Genomic DNA, 27766 nt, shown 5'->3' with positions numbered 1-27766 from the left:
AACCGCACAACTGTTACTTCTTATTCCAGCGAATTTTTGAGTTGGAATATTTAATGATTAAATCTTCAATCTGGAAATTGTATTGGAGGCTAAAAATGGTGAATAATGTTACAACCAATTTATTAAAACTATTATTGATAAAATCATGCATAATCATCAATTTATTAGAAATAAAGGAGAATAAATAATATTCATCCATAGGAGCTAAATCATTATAAAATGGATTTATATAATAAATTATAATAAATGACATGATAAAGAAGAGTAAAAATGGATAAGATAAGTGTTTAAAAAGTGGTCGTATTCATGGCCCAACAGGTGGGAAAAGACATCCTAAATGGTGTTCATTTTGGTTTATCGAAGGCAATGGAAAAGGATTTGGAAAGGAAAGTGACGTTAATTGGCATTATTTATGAAAAATATGGAAATTAGGAGAAAGGGGAGGTGAAAGGTCACCGGTTGCATGCAAGGGGAGAAATGAAGGAAAATAATGGAAAATTGAAGAAAATCAAGGTGTCATTAATAAAATTTCTTCTAAGGATCAGTTGACAGACGTTGGCCAGTCTAGTTTTGGAGCTCTCTCACTGTTCTCTCTATTTCATACTTTTGGATACATAGAGTTTTCTTGGACCACTTTTGGAGGAGTGTGGCATACTTGGGATTTTGGAGGAAGAAGACAAAGGAAAAGCAGGAAAGTGCAAGAGGATATCAGGATCAATAGCTACAATGAGTTTTTATTCTAGGTACTAGGTTGCATGTATGATTTCCTTGCTAATTTTGTCATGCATGACATATGTATGTGGTTATTTGGTTATGCTATGTCATTGGCATGGAGGATTTCCTGGATTGACAATGGATATACCTAGCCTTGCCATTCCCAGATAACCATCGTGTTGTGGGTGTCTTACCTTTTGCTTTTTGGTTGGTTCTCATGTTCCTTATGGCTATGAGTTGAGTTACTAGTTCTTGGAGCCATGGTTGGAAAAATGCTCTAGAACCACTGTAATAGCTTGGGTTGAGTTACTAGTTCTGGTGCCTTGGTTGGAAAAATGCTCTGGATCTCGACAACAAGTGTGGGTTAATTTATGTTGAGTTACAGAAAGGGTATGTATTTACCATTAATCTCATCATATTTTTCCTTTATTCTTTACTTTTCCATAACTTAATGCACTAATATATTGAGGAATTATGGTAAGAAATGAAGGAATTATTTGCAGTATTTAGCTAACTTTTACCCTTATTATGCAGGAAAACAATAAAAGGAATGATTTTTGTTCCCTAATGTTGGAACAACAAAATCCGATAAACAAAAGAAGGAATGAGTCAGTTGCGGACAAGGCTGAGAGCAAACCAAAGGGATCAGCGTGGAATAGGAAAGATGTTTGAAGTTAGCAATCAATTGTGAATCCCTCGGGATTGGGAGATCTTGAGGGATCGCATGTACCTTTTTACCCTTTCTGATTATAAAAGAGAACAATTGTAAGAAGAAAGAGAAATAAATATCTATTATTTTTATAATTGTAAATTGAATTATAGACTCTCGTTGTTGAGAGAACACGACTATATTGTAATGCTCTTTAAGTTTGATGATTAATATATAACTGAAGTTGTTGTCCCCTCGCGTTATCTGAAGTAACTTAGAAGTGTTCGCTGATGGCTAAGGGCCCGACCCGTGGTGGATTTAACTGCTTTCTTTGTGACATACATTTCCAATTCTTGCAAGTGTGATTGGTTTGATAATTCTCCTGCTTTCTATAGTTTTATTTCCTTCGCTATTTATTGTTTTCTTGTATTGATAGTATATCTCTGCTTTATATGATTTATAGTACTGTCGTTTGATGTAGTCTCTCTTCATTATAGATTAATTTGCTTAGATAAGTATTTGGATTGATTTCATCAACCGTAAAGAGTTTGATTATCACTATTGGACTCTCAGATTGATATCATTGCTGTTTGGATTGTTTACTGGAAATTGCATTTGATGTAATCAACTGTAAAGATTTTGATTATCACTATTGGAATCTCAGATTGATATCATTGCTATTTGGATTATTTAATTGAGTTTGATTTAGATTAAAATCAGTTAAGAAGTGATGAGTTATTTCTACTGTACTCTCAACTGATGCTATTGTTACTTGAATTTCTGTAAGATTTGATTTTGTTAGAGGATTGAGTTTTCTTTAATTGCAATTGGGATTTATTAGATGCATCTGTTTACTCTTGTATTGAAAGATATATACAACAATTTAGGAAACATTACTCTCTGAATTAATAGCAGCCACATACTAAGTACACTCTTGAAATAAGAGGACTTGCCCGGGTTGATAATTAATGTGGAATAATTAGGAGTTTTAAAAGGCACCTTTTATGAGCCAACATTTTGGCGCCATTACCAGGGAGAGTGTAGCCATTTACAAAGAGTGATGTATATCTGATAATTTCTGTTGAGAGAATACTGGGTATTAAAAATATAAGGTAAGAACCTGCCTATGGAGCACGTAAAATGCCTGCTCCCCTGCTCGATTTCCAGTAGAAGTGTTAGGAACTTAGGGTAGAGATAAACATTTGATTTTTTCGCATGAATGACTAAGAAGAAAAGACCTGAAAACAATCCAATTCCAGATCCCAAACCTGAAAAATATAAGGGACCAGTGACCCTTGGACAATCACCTCTTATCAGCCAACATTTTGGCACCAAAATCTTAAGAAAAGCTGAATCTTATCCATCAGTAGGTCCCCGAACCATTGCTTCTAGACAACCTACTATCTCCCTTTGAGCCACATGATCACCATCTGAGGTCCATAGTAAAATGGAAGGAATTGGGTAGATTTTTCAAGAAATTGAAAATTCACGCCCAATTCCCTCGCAAGAAGATAATTCTTGTAATATTCATGAAGGAGGAGGAGAAACAGGGGAAACAAAGGAACCAAGATCCTCTTAGGTAGTAATTGAGCAAAGGACACCCAATATCCCAAACCAAGGGAGTGCTATTAAGATCATTCCCACCCCTTCTAGACATCCTAGAGATAACTCTCTAGCTCCAGAGATCCTGGAAGGGTACTGGCATATATTTGATCAAATGGCCAATAATCCACAAACACCCCATACCTCTACATTACAGTATCTCATTGTTGACACAGCTGTCAACGCACCCATGAAAGCTATCCCTTTACAAAATATTCCTACCTTTCATGGACTCACTTTAGAGGATCCAGATGCATTTCTATTTGAATTTGATGTATTATGTTGGGGTTATGATTACACCACCGACCCCCAGAAACTAAATCTGTTTCCCTCTACGTTAAAAGCAACAGCCCTGTGTTGGTTTAGGGGACTAGGTGGGAGCACCATAAATGATTGGGATCAAATGAAAACTACTTTCCTTAAAAAATATTAGTACTATTACAGATCTAGGGAACTAAAAGATGAAATATTCCAAATGGTAGCAATACCTAGTGAAACGTTGGAAGAGTATGTGGAGTGTTTTCAATATAACCTCCAAAGGTCTCCCTACGCAGCTCTACCTTTGCTTGATAATGTGCTAAAAACTACATTGATTAAAGGGATGAAAGACCAATGGATAGAGACATTAAATATTATGGGTAAGGGTGATATATATCAAGAATATTATGGTAACATTATTAATTTGTGTATCAGGTGCTGAAGAGGCAGTATGAGATTGAAACTAGCAGAACGTGATATGACCACCAGGGACATCAAGATCTCTAGTGGAAGCATTACTCGTGCAGAAATCGGTAACCTGCTGGAGGATTTCAAAACAGATATCTTGGGAACTTTGACAACACAATTAGACATTATGCAAGCCAAGCAGGAGCTGGTCAAAGTAGAACAAAACCTGGTGATCTTTTGCCCTCGACGTAGGAAGAAGCATAGTCACAAAGAATTCCCACTGGATATGGTACAAACCTGTTCCATATGCACTAAAGAGCATATCACAGAAAACTACCCATCGCTCCCAAGGTTAAAAGCAATCTTCAAGGAGGCAGAGGAAGAAACATAACTAGTCTACCTGCTAAATCAGCCTCGCCAATGGCAAACATGAAAAAAAGGTATGCCTAACGACCCATCTTCTTTCTTTCAGCCCTCGTAATATAATTCTCAACAATACACAGAAGCTACATGGTAGAACCAACCACCTTTTCCCAATTGGTCACAACAACCATTCTCTATGCCACCTTGGTCTAATCAATCAAATCAAAAAAATAGTTGGCCAAATTCCTCTTATTTCCCACCATTTTGGTAGAATAATACATATCCATCCCAATGGTTACCCTCCACTTCATAGAACTAGAACTGGCAATCAAGCTAGCAAAGACCTACAAACCAGCTAGCAGGAACAATCCCCCTGCCTCAACCTACACTACCAGCACCTTACACATTGCAACAAAACCCTCAACCCAACCTACGACCACAGCTCCTAGCCTAGCCTAACCCAAATCCCAACAAAAGACCTGTCCAATCTGTACAAATCATTAAGAGACCAGAGCCGAAAACTGAGCTGAGAGAGTGTAAAGAACTTAAATTAAGGTCTGGATGGATAATTGAGTCAGAGGGGGATAAAAACATACAAATAGAAGATATGTTACCTATAGAACAAACACCTCAAATGGAGAATACGGTTAAACAGAAAAGCCACGATCAAACTATTACCTCTTCTCCACCATTCCCAGAAAGATTTATTATACCCCGCCTGATAGAATATCTTGATTTCGATCTTTTGGGAGAATTAAAAACTCTTTGTGTGAAAATAACCCTCCTCCAGGCTATTTAGGAAAATCCAATTTATGCAAAAACTATAAAGGAATTGTGTACTAAAAAGCCTAAGAGGAAAATAAAAACAACCCCAAATGTCCATGTAGTTGAAACTTTATCTGATTTGTTATCAGGCAGAGAAACACTAGTCAAATATGAGGACCTACGAAACCTTGTAGTCATAGTACAAATAAATGGATGTTCCTTTCCTAATGCATTAATATATGTAGGATCAACCATTAATATCCTCACAACAGCAACCTGTCAAAAACTTGGCATTATAGCCTTGGATCCAACTACGACCTTGCTCGAACTTGCTGATGGATCGGTTGTCAAACCAGAAGGGACATTATAGGATGTAATGGTGTATATAGATTCTTGGGAATACCCAGTAGATTTCTTGATTATTAATCCCAGAAATCGGCTAGATGGACATCCCCTAATTCTAGGAAGACCTTGGCTAGCAACCATAGATGCTTACATAAGCTGTCGAACAGGTAGTATGACTATAGCAAGAGGAAGTAATGTGAAAAATCTAGCTTTATATCCTGCATCTCAACCAAGCCTAACAATAAGAAAAACCAGAAAACAACCTCTATCATATTTAACTGAAAATATTCGATCATCGCTAACTGTGGAAGATGCTCTCAAGTTTAAGAATCAAACGGAAGATGACATTATTAACACTTACATTAACTAACCAAATGTCGTATCCAACCTAAAATGTCACATGATCAAAGCGGCCCAAGATAACAAAATTGAAGAACATCCTTTAAAAGATATTAATGACCAGACAATACCAACAACAACTGTTTATAGCAGCAAAATCATTGAAATTGAGCCAGGGAAAGTCCTATTAGCTACCTATACCAATAGGTTTCATATTTCATGATTGACAATGAAAAGTTCCAAATATGCTCGGCTTTCATCATGCAAAGATCACATATTTCCAAGAGAAAACAATCTGTGTATATAGCTTGATGTTGTCTCAATTTTCATGGATGGTCCAACAGCCTAATCTGGATCATGCCATGTTTTAAATTTTCAGTTGTAGAATAGAGAAAGAAGTCTGTCCAAACTGTTTAATCTTGGCAGACAAGTAGCTTAGGTAGAGAAGTAAGGCTCCCAACTGCTTAATCTGGGACCTTGGAAGAAATAAGGGTAGCAGTAGATAGAAAATCAAAAGGAAAAAGCCAAAGAAAAGAAAAGGCAAATAAGGGTCTGCAAGTCCAAGTGCACCCTCCAAGAAGAAATAAAAAATGCTAGGCAAGTAGATCGGTAGGCAGATGGGGTTGCAGAAATGTCATTCCTTACAATTGAAGGTGTGCTAATCTATTTCACAAAGAAAAGTCAATGGATTGAGAAGGCCTTCTTCTCTATCAGGTTGCAGCAAAGCAAAGAAGCATGTCTAACTTCCCAAATTTTCCCCTCTTTCATTCATTACTAACATCCCATCATCAGTTGAGATTCATGAAAGAATTGGTGGTTTTATGGTGGTTCTTAGCCCTTTAAAAGCCACATTTCTTGTCTAAAACTCTTTTCATTTTGATCTACTCCCTAAGCTAAGTTATTTTCAAATAAACTTAGTATTACCTCCCCTCATCCACTCCTTTCATCCATATTAACCCTAACTCTATTTGTATAATTCCCCTATGTTACCCTTTCCCTAGTATTATAACACCATGGTGTATAAACCCCAAACATTGTATAAATATCCCTCCCCTTGGCATTATAGCCATATGTTCTCTCTCAGGGATCAAAATGACATTTGGTCACTTTGATAAACCTAAGTCTAACCCCCCTCCCCTCTTCTGAATTCATTTTGCCCATTGAAACCTTTATCTGCTGAGAAAACCTTATAAAAAGACCCATTTTTACCCATACCTGCTTTAAATTGCAAAATAATATCAAAACCCACTTTTGCTCGCTTATCCAAAGTGTCGGGGCCGCATTATTTTTACATTGGAAAACATTACAAAATACCATATCCCCAAGATTTTCCGCAGGGCGCAGACCCCAAAAAATATATTATTTTAATCCATTTTCCACTGTCATATCAACCGCGCAACTCATCAACCCGTCAACCGTCCGATCGGGCGCTTTTGATCGGACGGCCATTATAGATATCGGGTTGGGCCCGACGTCCGACAGTTAGCACCCGAGAAACTGTCAGAGGGTGACGTCAGGCCTCTGCCATGCGTTGCCCTCACAATTTCTCGGGTTGCCCTCTGACAAAACCATCGCCGTATGGTAGGCGGTCCGAGAAAACCATTACCGCTTTTTGCATTTACCACCAGTTTTGCCATGCCCTCGTCATCACCGCGTCATCACCACGTCACTGCCACCCCGCCGCCGCATCAACTCCTTCGTCCGCCCCCGCGCTGATATGTCCACCACCTCACTATCCCCGTGGACCAATCGTAGCCCGCCACATCACCCGGTGACGTCATGCTGATGTCATCCGAACTTGACCCCACCTGATGACGTGATGCTGACGTCATCCGAAAAACGCGCCAATATGCCAAAAATCCATATTTTGGCCAATTTTCGCGTTTTTTTTCATCCTTTTGCCAATTCGCTGTTGCTCTCTCTACATGGTTTTTTCACGTCCAAACTTGCACCACCTTGCTGAAATCAATTTGGAGACCTCCGACGCGCCATTTCTACACACATTCGTGATCATTGCTCGCTGTTTACCAGGTATTTACCCTTGTAAATCCTTCATACGCCTAAGTTGTCTGTGAATTCCCTCAAAAAAGCTTAAAAGACACCGAAACTTATAAATTGCCGGTAAAATTCCTGTGTCTAGCCCCCATTCGCAACTGTGAGGTCGAAAAAGCACCAGCTGAGCCTTGTTTGCCCACATCTTCATAAGAAACTGTACTCTGTTCGCGCAATCGCGAACCACTCACTCAAACTGTACATACTTGCTAAAAGAGACAGATTGATACCAGACATTGGTCTTATTTACACTTCAAAGCAGTATTTCAATTGCTGCAGCTGTTCATTTACCCTCTATTCCTTGAAATTCACACTTCCATTGTAAAGATACTCCTCTGGGTTGCTCTGATCGTTCAGAACCAGTTCACATACAAATCTGAAGCCTTATTAGCTATGGAGACACCAATAGCCCTGAATGTTCAGCCTCTGAATGCCCCTCAAAGGGAAATAGAATGGAAAGCTCTGGGAGACATGGATCATTAGATGTTAGACTGGTTCCCAATCACATCTAAGTTTAATATTCATATGCTCAATGAACTAAAAGCTCAACACCTTAATGGAGCTGACATTTTAGGGATTTGGGACTCAAATTTGCCCATGTACAACCTCCCTCAAGTTAATCCCCTCCCAGACTTGATCCATAATTGCCAGGAATGCTATGATCCTTGCCAGAGAGCTGTTCTTAGTCCTACAGGCTCAGTTTTGTTCTTCATCACCCCAGAAACCATAAATGAGATGCTGCATTTCCATACTGCAAGGCCAATGACCCCCCTTTCCATGTTGGATCTAATAAAGAAGGGGAGTAATTTGTCAAGTGCTCATATTACCAAAATCAACCAGTTATTTGTACAGCCAAGCTCTGAAACTATGAGAACTCCTCCTATCGGATATCAATACCTGAATGACTTGGGCAGAATGCTAGTGGACTTGATCAGCTATGTCCTGGGATACAAGGGAATTGAGGATGTTTATGACACTATAATGGCAATGATGTCCATGTTTTCTCCTGGAAAACCTCTAGCTGTACACTATGACTATGCCACCTATATTACAGAAAAGATACATGAACAGCTTATGAATCTACCAAGGGAGAGGGTGTTCAGATTCACCTCATACATCTACCACCTGTTCTTGTTTTATCAACCAGAGAGTTTCTCCATTCCCCTCAAGAAACTCAATGCCCAGGGAAGTCCAAGGTCAGTGGTGTTTTGGACTTCAGTTTTCCATAATGTTTCTCAATCACCATACACATACTGTGAATTTATAGACCTGTTCATTCACCCAGCTATGACATTGCTGTATGGTGTCCCTCCTCCAAGGTTAACCGATGACATGCAGAGAATTCTCCATCTCTCCAAATCCTACAGCATTGGTGATTGGTATTTTTACCAACACCACACAGTAATGAGAGTATATGGCTGTGAATTGGATCCTTACAGGCTGCCAAGGTATGTCCCTATGAGACTGTTTGCCCTAGAATACTTCAGGTAGTTTGGAAGTGCAGACTATTTCCATTTCCAAAGTAGGAATAAGAAGGTGCAGCTGAAGGTGAGAAACCAGCTAGGCCCTTTCCTATACAATAAAAGAGAGGAGGAATGGAAGGAGGCAGATATGATCTTAGAAGGTTTCAAACTGCAAACCAGTTTTAAGTGGATACCCTATGACCGTAATCATTTTATCTCCCTCAGAAGGATAAGATACAAATTGGGTAACTATTCACATGTTAGGCTGCCTCATATTGAAAAGTATGCAAATTCATTAAGCTGGAAAGAGGGCATTCTAGAAGAGCCAATCTCTAGAGAGCAGATGCTAGAGAAAGAGGCTAGGAATCTTCAAAAAGAAGCTGACTTGGAAACTTGTGGACAGGTTTCCCCCTCATATCAAAGGCAACTTGGAGCAGCTGCCTCATCTTCAACAACACATCAGCAAACTGCCATGGACACTCAACAGACATCCAACAAAGGCAAAGAAAAGCAGGTGGAGAAGGAACAACCACCTCCCATGACTGAAGGGCAAGTAGGAAAAGAGATGGAGCAGCAAGAAGAAGTGCAGCAGCAGGTAGAGCAACAACAACAACATGAATCACAGCAAAGAGAAGGGCAGCATGGCAGAGAGCAGCCCACACAGCAAGAAGGGGCGGTTGAGGCCCCAATTCTCACTAAGCAGCAGGATCAAAACATAGTACCTCCTAGGCAAGAAGCTGTTAATGAAACCCCAGTCCTCCAAACTCCACAAAAGGAGGATGTAAGCAGAAAAAGGGATAGAGAAACTCCCTTGACTACATCAATAAGTCACGGTGAGAAGAGGCACAGGATGAATCCCCTTTCAGAAGAAGAGATGCCTATAGGGCAATCCTTGGGTATGGGCCCGCCCAGTTTGGAGGCATCTGCAAGTTCCTTCCAACATGAACAAGAGAGGACAGTGGGAGGAGAAGTCAGCTCCTCTAGCCAGCAGAGAGACGGTGAAATGAGCGTTAAACAACAGTTCATTGAAATAAAGAAAAGGAATGAGCCCATAAAAATACAGCTGTATAACCATTTGTTGAATATGGCTCCCACCAACCAGCAGCGACTAATGTCTGCATATGATGTCTAGGAGGGCAAGATGATCATGAGTCACTTCATGCCAACTACTTTGCAGCCAAAGTCCCCTTCAGATTACTTAAGGACCAATATTGAGGTCCTGGCCAAGGACATCCACCCAATGGATAAAATTGAATTGCATAAACAAACAGGTGAGATGGTCTATGCTTCCTTGGCAGATAAGACATTGGATAACTACAGGCTAGAAAATAGCCTTAATAATACAGCTACCCAACTTGAGTTGGAAAGGGAATCCTCCCAAGCAAAGGACAACAAAATAAGGTCCTTAGAAGATATAATTATTGAGATTGGGCATGATCCCAAAGATATCAAGGGCATACAAGAAATATTAAAGTTGAGGGATGCAGATATGGCAGCTCTGAGGAGAAAGGTCAAACTCCCAGCCACAATTCACCCTCAAACAGATGAAGTAGATCAACAAAGGCATGATCAAGATGCCACAGCTTTTCTGGTGTCTCTCTACAAGCAGCTTATCCAGACACAAGAAAAGCTGGGAGAATCAGAGGCTGCACATGCAGCATTACAAGCAACTATGAAACAAAGAGAAGAAGGTAAGACCTCCCAGCCTCCTCCTCAAATCATTAACCTTGAGGAAGCTGCTCCAACTACTGCTCCTCCTCCTCAACAGGTTGAAAAAGTAACACCATCTACTTCAGCACCACCAACAACAGAGCAGGCCCCTAGCTTGGATATGCAAAAGCTAAGAAATGAGATTCAGGCCCTGGAAGCTCAAATGACAGAGCTGAATGAGACCAGGGAGAAATTGGCCAAAGTAAATGACAGATATGACAAATCCAAGCAGTCTGTGGTAGAAAAGGGCAGGGAGATAAAAGCCCTCAAAGACAGGATCAAAGAGCTAGAGAATGAGCTCAAATTAGAAAAGGTTGTGGTTGAGCTTAAAATAGTGCTGTGGGCTAATATTGGCCAATCTATTAATGACCAATGGCAGTATATTGAAACAATCCATGAGCAGTCAGAGCTCATTCCAAAGGTACAAACTGAAATTTAGAGATCAAGGGCTGCTCTAAGCAACATGCCTGAAGTGGCCACCAGGATGATTAATGTGCTTAACAATAGAACAAGTACTCAGTTGGCTACCATGGGGATTTCAAACAGAACTGAGACCATTCAGTTAATCAAGAGGGTTCTTACACTGAGAAACTTGGTCCAGACATTAGAAAGAAGAACCCAAGACATGCAGACTGAGGTGAACAAGTTTATGGACAAATTTCAGGTGTTACAAAACAGAGGACTCCCTAGCTTACTGAACAGCGCAGGGAGACTATTCACACATGAGCAGTATGCCAAGAGGGTCAATACATTTGCCACCAGTTAGATCAATGAGAAGCCCAACACCTCAGAGGAAACAGGGCCAGCCACAGGACAGACTCTCTACAACAGAGTAGAAAGTTTATTTTTTATAATGAATGAAATTACACACCTCTTTGAAGTGCCTCCCAATTTTTATAAATATACAGAAGCAGAGGAGACTATGGATGCAATTCTTAGGCATCAACTACCTACACAAGAATGGTGGACTAAGGCAATACAGATGATTTTATAAGCAGGAAGCCATTCAATAAATTTTGTTCATGAAAAATGCAAATTGTCATACACAGGACAGTTTAAAAGAGTCAGCATGCATTAAAGATGAAAGCTGAGCCAACTCAGCAGAACTTACGGCCAACAAAGCAAAATGAGAAAGCTACAGGTGTCCAGGCCGAGAAAGCTACAGCAGAGCAGCTCCAAAAGCGCATTTCTCAGCATTAATGCAGATCACTCCAACCGACTCAGTGGCCTCCAAAGGCCAAAATATCTTCTGACAGGCATAAAGATGCATTTACTTTGTATTCAATGATATAATAACTTTCGTATCTAAATATCTTGAAAGGTTGGTGAACATATTCATTTCTGAGATAACTTAGCACTCAGATATTTTGTACAACCGATTGTATATATTTGCCCCTCGCACAAGCTTGCAGGGGTTGTTGTTGATTTCCCTTGAAGAAGTTCTTATGCTGTAATCTTTTCAGAGTTTAATAAACAAAGTGATGGAATTTCTCAAAGTTCTGGAGTGTTGAATGCGTTCTGGTGTTTGTTGAAAACTGCAAGATTCCTGTGTACCTCGCAATACAATAAGTTTTCTGTGACTCTCTTTGTTATGTGTTTCAATCTTTTATAATCCATATATGTTTCTAATTTCAAAGTATTTAGAAACAAAGAAAAAGAATAACCTTCATGATTTATTCATGCAATACCCTGAGTTCAATCTATGTTGTAAATGAATGTTTTCCTCAGCTATAATCTTGATAAGTGTAATTCTTAATTGCTGCACTATCAGAATATATCTTTCACAGTGACCTTTGTTTCAGGAATTCAAGTTTGCTCCTGAGCAACACTTTCACTTTCACATCACCAGCCTAATGGAGAATTCTTAATTGCTTTCTGTTGGCTGACCATACATCACCACTTAAGTTTAAATTTTGTTTGTTTGAGATACCCAATAGGCCCTGCAGTCTGAACATCACCACTCCAGCATTTCAAAACAGTTCACAGCTCTAGACTCCATTGCCCAATGATATGCTACTGTCTGAACACTACATCTTAAGCACTGAAAGAAGTCCTTCAACCAAAACATAAACCAAAAACCTGAGCACAATAGCTAGCCTAAAACACTATCAAAACAGAGACAAATCATAAAGAGAGAGCCCTCTCTGATTACAGTTTGGCTAGAAACTGTAATCCAAATATTGGTTAGTGGTTACCCCGGCCGTATTCCCTTGGGAGTCATAGGGAACAAACTGGGTGTTAACATAATTGGCGACTCCACTGGGGAGTTCCTCAAGATTTTCTAATACTTGTTTATCTCTTGAAAGTTGCTCATTCCCTTTGCTGCTAGCTTTGGAAAATATACAGTAAGTTCAAAATCTTTTCTGGCCTCTGTAGACAAAAAAATATCCTGCAAAATACCAAAAAGAAGTTTAGAAACTGGCTCCTAAAAGGGAAACTAGACACACTAGGTCAAACCCTGACCCAAACCCACCAGCTGTTTTTGAAAATCCTAATATAATCCCTAGAATAATTAGAAAGCAACAAAGGCAGGAAGATCCTATTGATTTGAGTCCTGAGACAGCCCACCCTAAACCTGTTCCAACCCCTATTAAGGTTCTATTTCGCTCTACCCTTGTCTCCCCCAGTTCACCATCTACATCTCAAAGCCCTTCGTTCATATCTTCACCCACTGCACATATCCCCTTGAACAATACCCTAGGTGCTGCTACACCTATTACCCATATAGTACACACCGTTCCTTTTATCCCAGTTGCCCCTGTAAATCCCCCAAACCTTGTGAATATGGCTAACAGATATGCACCCTTGCAAATACCAGCTAATGCTGCAGCTCTACCCCAAGACTACCAAACCAAAATCTCATATTTTGACTCCACTGGCCCTTTGACAGCTGTTCAACATGCCAAAAGGATGCAAGACCATTTTGAGACCTATGAAATAGATGATGACAGTGTGAGAATGAGGATGTTTGTCCAAAGCCTAACTGGGGATGTAAGGACTTGGTTTAGATCCCTGAATGCAAATTCCATCACAACTCCTGATGAGCTTTATCAAGCCTTTACCAGCAGATGGGAGAAGAAGAAGGATCCTCTTCACATACTTGGTGAATATGACACTATCAAAAGAGGTCCCCAAGAGACTGTTTTAGAGTAATGTGCAAGATTCAACAATGTATATAACGCAATCCCTCAGAACTTAAGACCCCCTCCTGATTTAGCTTTGTACAAATTCCCTGATGGTTTTGACCCTGACATGGCCTATCAGTTAAAGGAAAGAGACCCTAAAACCCTTGCAGAGGCCCAAAAGGTTGTTGTCACAGTGGAAGCTAACCTGATTGCCAAAAGAAACAGAGCAAGGTTGGAAAAGAGAACCGCTTTCAAAGAGGAACCCTCTGCTTTTGATCAAAAGCTGGATGCAATACTCAATGGAATGAAAATATTGGGTGATAGAGTGGAATCGGTTGAGAGAAAATCATCATGGGAGGCACCACAGAATAACCCTCCTAGGAATCCAAATTTCAGGAGAACTCAAAACCCAGGCATTGGCAAGCCCAGTGCTGACCAAGACATAAGACCCCCTTTCCAAGAAAATTATGCAGAGACTTCCACATCAACTGAACCCAATGAAGATTCTCAGATTAATCTAATGGGTCCAGATGGTGAAAGTCAAGTTTTCTTAACACAAGAAGATCATGAGGATGATGAAATCAAACTGTTCCAAACCAAATCAGGTGAATCCTTTGACTTTAAACAAGGCTATGACACTGCTGTTTTTGAAGTCCATAAACAATACAAGCTAAGGAGCAAAATTGTGAATGTAAATCAGCCTGAAAAGATAAAGGATAATAAGCAGCCTAAAGGAGCCATAGTCACAGAGCCTAATAACAAAACAAATTCACCTGCAGAAGAAGTAATTATTGAAGAGATCACTGAACCATGGTCCTTAAAACAGCAACCTATGGCTGCTTCATCCTCTCACCCTAATTTAAAAGGTATTCCTCAAGAGATGAGTAAAAAAGACAAGTCCCAAAATCAAGATAAGAATCAAGAAAAAGATTTAGTGAACAAGGAAAGGACTGTCATCCATAACCCTAAGACCCAATCTGAAAAACCCTTTGACCTAGAAACTGAAATTGGCAAACTAAAGATAGCGATTCCTCTCTCAGAACTAGCCAAGCATGACATTTATAAACAACAGATCAAGAAGTCCCTTCAACTCACCAGCATCAAAGATGATGTCAATGTGTTGGATGACACCCCAGAATTACTGTTTGGCCCAGAAGTGGATGGAAAAACAGTAGTCACATGGATATTACCTTTTTATGTCAGCTTACATATTCATGATAAAATATTACATAATGCAATGTTTGACTCAGGTGCCTCTCACAATCTCATGCCAAAAGCGGTCATGGAGAGATTGAATCTAGATATAACAAGACCATACAAGGACATGTTTTCCTTTGACTCCAGCCAAGTCAAGTGTTTAGGCCTCATAAAAGATTTATGTGTGTCTCTGGTTCAATACCCAAACAAAACAATTCTAATGGATGTTGTAGTTGCTGATATCCCACCTAAGTATGGGATGCTGTTATCAAGATCATGGGGAGCTAAACTCCAAGGTTCCCTACAATTAGACATGTCATATGCCACTATCTCTGTTTTTGGGCAACCAAAAAGACTATACAGAGAAACACTCATGAAATACATGGTCAGCAGTGAAGAAAAGCCTCAAAACTTTCCCATATATGCTGTCCATTCAGACATAGACTCATACATTCTCTTCAATGACAGCACAACTCTCTCAAAAAATGATGTTGAAACCAAGATACTCATACAAGAGGAAGACACTAATGAAGGAACTACCACCAATGAAACAACAGTCAATCAATCACTAGACACTGCTGCTACTCTAGTTGTCCAGCATATTCAATCAAATGATGAGACTGTCCTAGAAGACAAGCCAGAGGAAGTACCAGAACTTCAACTTACATTGCCAGCCTATGAACAGATCATTAAAACTCCTTCACAACAAGATATTCTATGGTTCCTTGAATTTGATGGCTCAGTCAACAAATTAGGGGCAGGGGCTGGAGTTTGGGTACACAATAAAGAAAACAATCATGCAGAAGGCAGAGCCTATAGATTAAACTTTAGATGTACTAATAACATGGCAGAATATGAAGCTCTTTTACTAGGCCTCAAGTTAGTAAAGTTCTTGCAAGCTGCCAGGGTTTCAATTATGGGAGATTCAGATTTAGTTATCCAACAGGTGAAGGGAAATTTTGTCATCAATGACAAAAGACTAAGATCTTATAGGTCTGCTGTTGCTGAAGTACTAAACTTTTTCTCTGAATTCCAAATCACTAAAATTCCTAGAACCCACAATCTGCATGCTCATAGTTTGGCCACATTTGCTAGTACTTGAAAATTACCATTGGAACCCAACAATTGTTTCACAGCTGAGATAAAACACAGACCTTCCATTCCAAACAATGTTAAATATTGGCAAGTATTTGAGGATGATATGCAAATAAACAATTTTTTAACGCTGCAACAAGAGTTTGCAGGATTAAATATTGACGCTGACAGAGCAAGTCAATCACAAATACTTGACAGAGCAAGTCAATCACAAATACAATTTGAACAAATTATTCACCCAATATCACCTAGAACAACAAATGGAATACTAAATCCAACCATTTTCAACAAGGAAAACATTCAGCAAATTCAACCAATTAGTTGTGAAGAAGTGGCCAATGCTGAAACTGAAATTATAGAGCCGAAAGACAATTTTCTACCAACAGGCCTAACTCCACTAGAGGACATTTTTTATTCAAATGATATTCCCAGAAAACCAAAAATGCAGCCCTTAAATGCAGCCATTGAAGAATGCAACATCGGTACCATTGACAAGCCCAAAATAATAAAATTGTCTGCATCTTTACCTCCTGATCAAAAGCCTAAATACATTGACCTCTTTAAAGAGTTCCAGGATGTCTTTGCATGGAGTTATGAGGATCTAAAGTCCTATGATACCTCTGTTATCCATCATACTATCCCTCTCAAGACTGATCAAAAACCCTTTAAACAAAAATTGAGGAGAATCAATCCTATGCTTCTCCCAGCAATGGAACAAGAGGTACAGAAAATGTTCAAGGCAGGCATCATAGCACCTATCAGATTCTCTGAGTGGATTTCAAACTTAGTCCCTACAAGAAAGAAAACCGGAGAAATAAGGCTATGTGTTGACTTAAGGAACTTGAATCAAGTTTCCTTAAAAGACAATTATCCCTTACCCAAGATGGATCACATTCTCCAAAGAGTGGTGGGGGCCTCAAGGATATCACTACTTGATGGATTCTCAGGCTTCAATCAAATCCTGGTGCACCCTGATGATCAAGACAAAACAACATTTACAACCCCATGGGGAACTTTCAAATATGTAAAAATGCCTTTTGGATTGAAAAATGCAGGGGAAACTTTTCAAAGAGCAATGGATATTGCTTTTGCCAAAGAGATTCATGACTTCCTTGTCATTTATTTGGATGACCTCACACCCTTCTCAAAATCAGACCAAGAACATTTGAAACATTTGAGACAGATCTTCCTAACATGTAGGAAATATGGAATCTCCTTGAACCCCAAGAAATCCCTATTTGGTTTAGAGGAAGGTAAACTATTGGGCCACATCATTTCTAAAGATGGCATTAGGATAGATCCAGACAGGATACAGGCTATCTTACAAATGCCCCACCCAAGAAATATCAAAGAATTGCAAGGATTTTTGGGAAAAATCAATTTCTTAAGAAGGTTTATCCCAAACTTAGCAGAACTAATCAGATTACTAAATAACATGCTAAAGAAAGATTCAAAGGTAAAGTGGACAGTTGAAGCAAATCAAGCCTTTGAAGGTATAAAGCTGGCCCTTACCCAAACCCTAGTCTTGACCAATCCTCAATTTGACAGAGAATTTATCATTTTCTCTTTTGCCTCCCAGCATACTATTGCTGCTGTTTTGTTACAAAAAGATGACCAAGGAAATGAGAAACCCATTGCTTTCTTTAGTAGAGCTCTTAGAGATGCTCCCCTAAAATACCAAATCATGGAGAAACAAGCTTATGCTTTGGTTAAGGCCATCAAAGACTTTAGGATCTACATCCTCTATTCACATGTTATAGCCTATGTACCAAGTCCTATTGTCAAAGACATTCTCACCCAAGAAAATTTAGAGTGCAGAAGAGGAAAGTGGATTGCCAACATTTTGGAATTTGATATTGAGATAAAACCTACAAAACTAATAAAAGGGCAAGGTTTGGCCAAACTAATGACATAAGCAAACTTCCAAGCCTTAGACATCAACCAGCTGGACAGTGAACCGGAGCTGGCGACTCCAAAGATCAATGTAGCCTTTGAACAATCCCCTTGGTACTCAGATATATGTTATGTATTGCAAAACCTGTGTGCTCCCCCAGGACTGTCCAGAACTAAATGTAGGTTCTTAAAAATGAAAGCTTCTAAATTTTGTGTTATGGATGGAAATTTATTGTGGAAAAACCATGAAGGAATATTGCTAAACTGCCTAATTGAGAATGAAACTGATAATATCATAAAAGAATTTCATGCAGGTGACTGTGGTGGACACTTATACTGGAAGTCCACTGTGGATAAAATACTAAGGGCTAGTTACTACTGGCCCACCATGTTCTCTGATGTCAAGAAATTCACCACCTCATGTCATAAACGTCAAGTGTTTGAGGGAAAGAGACAGTTACTGCCACTTCCCTTAAAGCCTATTGCAACAGAGAGACCTTTTCAACAATGGGGCTTGGATTTCATTGGGGAAATTCATCCCTCATCTTCAGGCCAACATAGATGGATCTTAACAGCCACAGACTACTTCACTAAGTGGATTGAAGATGTTCCATGCAGACAAGCAAATGATTCAACAATCATTCAGTTTTTGGAAAATAACATACTGGCTAGATTTGGTTGTCCTGACAAAATAATAACAGACAATGCTGCTGCTTTTAGATCCAAAAAAATGGTGAATTTCTGCCACAAATTTCACATTACCTTAGGCCATTCTACAACATACTACCCCCAAGGAAATGGCCTTGCTGAGTCATCAAATAAAAGCCTGGTAAACATTATAAAGAAAGTGCTAGAAGAGAACAAAAAGAATTGGCATAAGAAGCTTGTGAATGCTTTATGGGCAGATAGACTAACAACCAAGAGATCAATTGGGACCAGCCCATATGAGTTGGTTTATGGATTAGAAGCCAAATTTCCTTCATCACTAGGGGTACCTGTTATGAAGCTTCTCCAAGAAATCCAAGCTGAACCAAATGATATGCGAAGAAGGATCAATCAAATCATATGTTTACAACAAACTAGAGACCAAGTTTACAACAGAGTTCAAGTGTTACATGAAAAATTAAAGAAGGCCTTTGACAGAAGGACCAAGGCAGAAGATTTCAACATTGATGACAAAGTCCTCAAGTGGGATTCAAGAAGAGAGGATAAGGGAAAACATGGAAAATTTGATTCCCTTTGGAGAGGACCATTTGCTATCCAAGCAGTGCAAGGTAACAATACTTATTTCCTTAAAAGTCTTAATGAAACTGACTTGGATGAAGGTCCTGTGAATGGCAGGATGCTGAAACACTATTTTGACTACCACCCATAAGTGCAGCATGAGTTTTCCCTTGTACATATCCAGATGTATATATTATTTTCTGCTAAGATGTAAAAATGCAATTTCTCAAGTTTTCTTAACTACCAGCAAAAGGTAAATAGGATCAGAGGTCTACCAAGAAGGGAAGTACACAATTTTGGCATTTCAAAGCAGCAAACTTCAAGTTTGGTAAGAGCAGTCAAGGGCCAAGGCATTCTGACCTGCTGTTCTTGGTCTTTCAAATGAAAAACCATCCCCATGTGGAGCCACTGTTAGCTACCTATACCAATAGGTTTCATATTTCATGATTGACAATGAAAAGTTCCAAATATGCTCTGCTTTCATCATGCAAAGATCACATATTTCCAAGAGAAAACAATCTGTGTATATAGCTTGATGTTGTCTCAATTTTCATGGATGGTCCAACAGCCTAATCTGGATCATGCCATGTTTTAAATTTTCAGTTGTAGAATAGAGAAAGAAGTCTGTCCAAACTGTTTAATCTTGGCAGACAAGTAGCTTAGGTAGAGAAGTAAGGCTCCCAACTGCTTAATCTGGGACCTTGGAAGAAATAAGGGTAGCAGTAGATAGAAAATCAAAAGGAAAAAGCCAAAGAAAAGAAAAGGCAAATAAGGGTCTGCAAGTCCAAGTGCACCCTCCAAGAAGAAATAAAAAATGCTAGGCAAGTAGATCGGTAGGCAGATGGGGTTGCAAAAATGTCATTCCTTACAATTGAAGGTGTGCTAATCTATTTCACAAAGAAAAGTCAATGGATTGAGAAGGCCTTCTTCTCTATCAGGTTGCAGCAAAGCAAAGAAGCATGTCTAACTTCCCAAATTTTCCCCTCTTTCATTCATTACTAACATCCCATCATCAGTTGAGATTCATGAAAGAATTGGTGGTTTTATGGTGGTTCTTAGCCCTTTAAAAGCCACATTTCTTGTCTAAAACTCTTTTCATTTTGATCTACTCCCTAAGCTAAGTTATTTTCAAATAAACTTAGTATTACCTCCCCTCATCCACTCCTTTCATCCATATTAACCCTAACTCTATTTTTATAATTCCCCTATGTTACCCTTTCCCTAGTATTATAACACCATGGTGTATAAACCCCAAACATTGTATAAATATCCCTCCCCTTGGCATTATAGCCATATGTTCTCTCTCAGGGATCAAAATGACATCTGGTCACTTTGATAAACCTAAGTCTAACCCCCCTCCCCTCTTCTGAATTCATTTTTCCCATTGAAACCTTCATCTGCTGAGAAAACCTTATAAAAAGACCCATTTTTACCCATACCTGCTTTAAATTGCAAAATAATATCAAAACCCACTTTTGCTCGCTTATCCAAAGTGTCGGGGCCGCATTATTTTTACATTGGAAAACATTACAAAATACCATATCCCCAAGATTTTCCGCCGGGCGCAGACCCCAAAAAATATATTATTTTAATCCATTTTCCACTGTCATATCAACCGCGCAACTCATCAACCCGTCAACCGTCCGATCGGGCGCTTTTGATCGGACGGCCATTATAGATATCGGGTTGGGCCCGACATCCGACAGTTAGCACCCGAGAAACTGTCAGAGGGTGACGTCAGGCCTCTGCCACGCGTCGCCCTCACAATTTCTCGGGTTGCCCTCTGACAAAACCATCGCCGTATGGTAGGCGGTCCGAGAAAACCATTACCGCTTTTTGCATTTACCACCAGTTTTTCCATGCCCTCGTCATCATCACGTCATCACCACGTCACTGCCACCCCGCCGCCGCATCAGCTCCTTTGTCCGCCCCCGCGCTGATATGTCCGCCACCTCACTATCCCCGTGGACCAATCGTAGCCTGCCACATCACCCGGTGACGTCATGCTGACGTCATCCGACCTTGACCCCACCTGATGACATCATGCTGACTTCATCCGAAAAACGCGCCAATATGCCAAAAATCCATATTTTGGTCAATTTTCTCGTTTTTTTTCATACTTTTGCCAATTCGCTGTTGCTCTCTCTACATGGTTTTTTCATGTCCAAACTTGCACCAACTTGCTGAAATCAATTTGGAGACCTCCGGCGCGCCATTTCTACACACATTCGTGATCGTTGCTCGCTGTTTACCAGGTATTTACCCTTGTAAATCCTTCATACGCCTAAGTTGTCTGTGAATTCCCTCAAAAAAGCTTAAAAGACACCGAAACTTATAAATTGCCGGTAAAATTCCTGTGTCTAGCCCCCATTCGCAACTGTGAGGTCGAAAAAGCACTAGCTGAGCCTTGTTTGCCCACATCTTCATAAGAAACTGTACTATGTTCGCGCAATCGTGAACCACTCACTCAAACTGTACATACCTGCTAAAAGAGACAGATTGATACCAGACATTGGTCTTATTTACACTTCAAAGCAGTATTTCAATTGCTGCAGCTGTTCATTTTCCCTCTATTCCTTGAAATTCACACTTCCATTGTAAAGAGACTCCTCCGGGTTGCTCTGATCGTTCAGAACTAGTTCACATACAAATCTGAAGCCTTATTAGCTATGGAGACACCAATAGCCCTGAATGTTCAGCCTCTGAATGCCCCTCAAAGGGAAATAGAATGGAAAGCTCTGGGAGACATGGATCATCAGATGTTAGACTGGTTCCCAATCACATCTAAGTTTAATATTCATATGCTCAATGAAATAAAAGCTCAACACCTTAATGGAGCTGACATTTTAGGGATTTGGGACTCAAATTTGCCCATCTACAACCTCCCTCAAGTCAATCCCCTCCCAGACGTGATCCATAAATGCCAGGATTGCTATGATCCTTGCCAGAGAGTTGTTCTCAGTCCTACAGGCTCAGTTTTTTTCTTCATCACCCCAGAAACCATAAATGAGATGCTGCATTTCCATACTACCAGGCCATTGACCCGCCTTTCCATGTTGGATCTAATAAAGAAGGGGAGTAATTTGTCAAGTGCCCAGATTACCAAAATTAACCAGTTATTTGTACAACCAAGCTCTGAAACTATGAGAACTCCTCCTATCGGATATCAATACCTGAATGACTTGGGCAGAATGCTAGTGGATTTGATCAGCTATGTCCTGGGATACAAGGGAATTGAGGATGTTGATGACACTATAATGGCAATGCTGTCCATGTTTTCTCCTGGAAAACCTCCAGCTGTACACTATGACTATGCCACCTATATTGCAGAAAAGATACATGAACAGCTTATGAATCTACCAAGGGAGAGGGTGTTCAGATTCACCTCATACATCTACCACCTGTTCTTGTTTTATCAACCAGACAGTTTCTCCATTCCCCTCAAGAAACTCAATGCCCAGGGAAGTCCAAGGTCAGTGGTGTTTTGGACTTCAGTTTTCCATAATGTTTCTCAATCACCATACACATACTGTGAATTTATAGACCTGTTCATTCACCCAGCTATGACATTGCTGTATGGTGTCCCTCCTCCAAGGTTAACCGATGACATGCAGAGAATTCTCCATCTCTCCAAATCCTACAGCATCGGTGATTGGTATTTTTACCAACACCACACAGTAATCAGAGTATATGGCTGTGAATTGGATCCTTATAGGCTGCCAAGGTATGTCCCTATGAGACTGTTTGCCCTAGAATACTTCAGGCAGTTTGGAAGTGCAGACTATTTCCATTTCCAAAGTAGGAATAAGAAGGTGCAGCTGAAGGTGAGAAACCAGCTAGGCCCTTTCCTATACAATAAAAGAGAGGAGGGATGGAAGGAGGCAGATATGATCTTAGAAGGTTTCAAACTGCAAACCAATTTTAAGTGGATACCCTATGACCGTAATCATTTTATCTCCCTCAGAAGGATAAGATACAAATTGGGTGACTATTCACATGTTAGGCTGCCTCATATTGAAAAGTATGCAAATTCATTAAGCTGGAAAGAGGGCGTTCTAGAAGAGCCAATCTCTAGAGAGCAGATGCTAGAGAAAGAGGCTAGGAATCTTCAAAAAGAAGTTGACTTGGAAACTTGTGGACAGGTTTCCCCCTCATATCAAAGGCAACTTGGAGCAGCTGCCTCATCTTCAACAACACATCAGCGAACTGCCATGGACACTCAACAGACATCTAGCAAAGGCAAAGAAAAGCAGGTGGAGAAGGAACAACCACCTCCCATGACTGAAGGGCAAGCAGAAAAAGAGATGGAGCAGCAAGAAGAAGTGCAGCAGCAGGTAGAGCAACAACAACAACAGGAATCACAGCAAAGAGAAGGGCAGCATGGCAGAGAGCAGCCCACACAGCAAGAAGGGGCAGTTGAGGCCCCAATTCTCACTAAGCAGCAGGATCAAAACATAGTACCTCCTAGGCAAGAAGCTGTTAATGAAACCTCAGTCCTCCAAACTCCACAAAAGGAGGATGTAAGCAGAAAAAGGGATAGAGAAACTCCCTTGACTACATCAATAAGTCACGGTGAGAAGAGGCAGAGGATGAATCCCCTTTCAGAAGAAGAGATGCCTATAGGGCAATCCTTGGGTATGGGCTCGCCCAGTTTGGAGGCATCTGCAAGTTCCTTCCAACAGGAACAAGAGAGGACAGTGGGAGGAGAAGTCAGCTCCTCTAGCCAGCAGAGAGAGGGTGAAATGAGCGTTAAACAACAGTTCATTGAAATAAAGAAAAGGAATGAGCCCATAAAAATACAGCTGTATAACCATTTGTTGAATATGGCTCCCACCAACAAGCAGCGACTAATGTCTGCATATGATGTCCAGGAGGGCAAGATGATCATGAGTCACTTCATGCCAACTACTTTGCAGCCAAAGTCCCCTTCAGATTACTTAAGGACCAATCTTGAGGTCCTGGCCAAGGACATCCAGCCAATGGATAAAATTGAATTGCATAAACAAACAGGTGAGATGGTCTATGCTTCCTTGGCAGATAAGACATTGGATAACTACAGGCTAGAAAATAGCCTTAATAATACAGCTGCCCAACTTGAGTTGGAAAGGGCATCCTCCCAAGCAAAGGACAACAAAATAAGGTCCTTAGAAGATATCATTATTGAGATTGGGCTTGATCCCAAAGATATCAAGGGCATACAAGAAATATTAAAGTTGAGGGATGCAGATATGGCAGATCTGAGGAGAAAGGTCAAACTCCCAGCCACAATTCACCCTCAAACAGATGAAGTAGCTCAACAAAGGCATGATCAAGATGCCACAGCTTTGCTGGTGTCTCTCTACAAGCAGCTTATCCAGACACAAGAAAAGCTGGGAGAATCAGAGGCTGCACAGGCACCATTACAAGCAACTCTCAAACAAAGAGGAGAAGGTCAGACCTCCCAGCCTCCTCCTCAAATCATTAACCTTGAGGAAGCTACTCCAACTACTCCTCCTCCTCCTCAACAGGTTGAAAAAGCAGGACCATCTACTTCAGCACCACCAACAACAGAGCAGGCCCCTAGCTTGGATATGCAAAATCTAAGAAATGAGATTCAGGCCCTGGGAGCTCAAATGACAGAGCTGAATGAGACCAGGGAGAAATTGGCCAATGTAAATGACAGATATGACAAATGCAAGCAGTCTGTGGTAGACAAGGGCAGGGAGATAAAAGCCCTCAAAGACAGGATCAAAGAGCTAGAGAATGAGCTCAAATTAGATAAGGTTGTGCCTAAGCTTAAAATAGTGTTGTGGGCTAATATTGGCCAATCTATTAATGACCAATGGAAGTATATTGAAACAATCCATGAGCAGTTAGAGCTCATTCCAAAGGCACAAACTGAAATTCAGAGATCAAGGGCTGCTCTAAGAAACATGCCTGAAGTGGCCACCAGGATGATTAATGTGCTTAACAATAGAACAAGTACTCAGTTGACTACCATGGGGATTTCAAACAGAACTGAGACCATTCAGTTAATCAACAGGGTTCTTACACTGAGAAACTTGGTCCAGACATTAGAAAGAAGAACCCAAGACATGCAGATTGAGGTGAACAAGTTTATGGACAAATTTCAGGTGTTATAAAACAGAGGACTCCCTAGCTTACTGAACAACGCAGGGAGACTATTCACACATGAGCAGTATGCCAAGAGGGTCAATACATTTGCCACCAGTCAGATCAATGAGAAGCCCAGCACCTCAGAGGAAACAGGGCCAGCCACAGGACAGACTCTCTACAATAGAGTAGAAAGTTTATTTTTTATAATGAATGAAATTACACAACTCTTTGAAGTGCCTCCCAATTTTTATAAATATACAGAAGCAGAGGAGACTATGGATGCAATTCTCAGGCATCAACTACCTACACAAGAATGGTGGACTAAGGCAATACAGATGATTTTATAAGCAGGAAGCCATTCAATAAATTTTGTTCATGAAAAATGCAAATTGTCATACACAGGACAGTTTAAAAGAGTCAGCATGCATTAAAGATGAAAGCTGAGCCAACTCAGCAGAACTTACGGCCAACAAAGCAAAATGAGAAAGCTACAGGTGTCCAGGCCGAGAAAGCTACAACAGAGCAGCTCCAAAAGCGCATTTCTCAGCATTAATGCAGATCACTCCAACCGACTCAGTGGCCTCCAAAGGCCAAAATATCTTCTGACAGGCATAAAGATGTATTTACTTTGTATTCAATGATGTAATAACTTTCTTATCTAAATATCTTCAAAGGTTGGTGAACATATTCATTTCTAAGATAACTTAGCACTCAGATATTTTGTACAACCGATTGTATATATTTGCCCCTCGCACAAGCTTGCAGGGGTTGTTGTTGATTTCCCTTGAAGAAGTTCTTATGCTGTAATCTTTTCAGAGTTTAATAAACAAAGTGATGGAATTTCTCAAAGTTCTGGAGTGTTGAATGCGTTCTGGTGTTTGTTGAAAACTGCAGGATTCCTGTGTACCTCGCAATACAATAAGTTTTCTGTGACTCTCTTTGTTATGTGTTTCAATCTTTTATAATCCATATATGTTTCTAATTTCAAAGTATTTAGCAACAAAGAAAAAGAATAACCTTCAGGATTTATTCATGCAATACCCTGAGTTCAATCTATGTTGTAAATGAATGTTTTCCTCAGCTATAATCTTGATAAGTGTAATTCTTAATTGCTGCACTATCAGAATATATCTTTCACAGTGACCTTTGTTTCAAGAATTCAAGTTTGCTCCTGAGCAACACTTTCACTTTCACATCACCAGCCTAATGGAGAATTCTTAATTGCTTTCTGTTGGCTGACCATACATCACCACTTAAGTTTAAATTTTGTTTGTTTGAGATACCCAATAGGCCCTGCAGTCTGAACATCATCACTCCATCATTTCAAAACAGTTCACAGCTCTAGACTCCATTGCCCAACGATATACTACTGTCTGAACACCACATCTTAAGCACTAAAAGAAGTCCTTCAACCAAAACATAAAACCAAAAACCTGAGCACAATAGCTAGCCTAAAACACTATCAAAACAGAGACAAATCATAAAGAGAGAGCCCTCTCTGATTACAGTTTGGCTAGAAACTGCAATCCAAATATTGGTTAGTGGTTACCCCAGTCGTATTCCCTCGGGAGTCATAGGGAACAACCTGGGTGTTAACAAGTCCTAAACATTAACAAAAACCTGACTGATGACCAGGAGTAGAAGCTTGTCCAACTCCTTAGAAAATATAAAAATTCTTTCGCTTGGGATTACCCAGATATGAAAGGGATTGATCCCCAATTATGCATGCACCACATCTATACAGAGAAAGATGCGAGGCCCACTTGACAACCTCAATGGAGGTTAAACCCTTAACTTAAAGATGTTGTTAAAGATGAACAACAAAAACTGTTAGATGCAAAATTCATCTATCCTATATGTGATAGAAAATGGGTATCTCCATTAGTTGTGGTGCCCAAAAAGAATGGGAAATGGCATATATGTGTCGATTATTGAGAGCTTAATAAAGAAACCCAAAAAGATCATTTTCCCCTCCCGTTCATTGACCAGGTCTTGGACACATTGGTAGGTAAAATATTCTTCTCTTTCCTAGATGGCTTTAATGGCTACAACCAAATCCAAATTTCCCCTGAAGACTATGATAAGACTACCTTCACTTGCCCCTCAGGGACATTTTCTTACAGGGTCTTACCTTTTGGTCTGTGTAACGCACCTACCACATTCCAAAGAGGCATACCCAGTATTTTTTCAGACTTGATAAATGAGGGACTCAAGGTGTACATGGATGACTTTACACCCTATGGATATGAATTCAATCTCGCACTACAAACACTAGAGAATGTTATGCAAAGATGCATTGCTACCAGGCTCTGCTTAAGCCATGAAAAATGCCACATGATGATGACCGAGTGCCTCATCCTGGGTCAATACATCTAAGCAGCTAGAATTTAAGTAGATCCAACAAAAATTCAGATAATCCTCCTAATACCTACCCCTTGCACACAAACTGAGGTATGTAGTTTTTTGGG

The sequence above is a fragment of the Pinus tabuliformis genome, chromosome 4_1, assembly GCF_031772625.1.
Source record: "Pinus tabuliformis cultivar Carrire ecotype Pingquan chromosome 4_1, CPIR1, whole genome shotgun sequence".
Lineage (NCBI taxonomy): Eukaryota > Viridiplantae > Streptophyta > Pinopsida > Pinales > Pinaceae > Pinus > Pinus tabuliformis.
The sequence above is the reverse complement of the archived record's forward strand: the minus strand, read 5'-3'. Positions refer to the sequence as shown.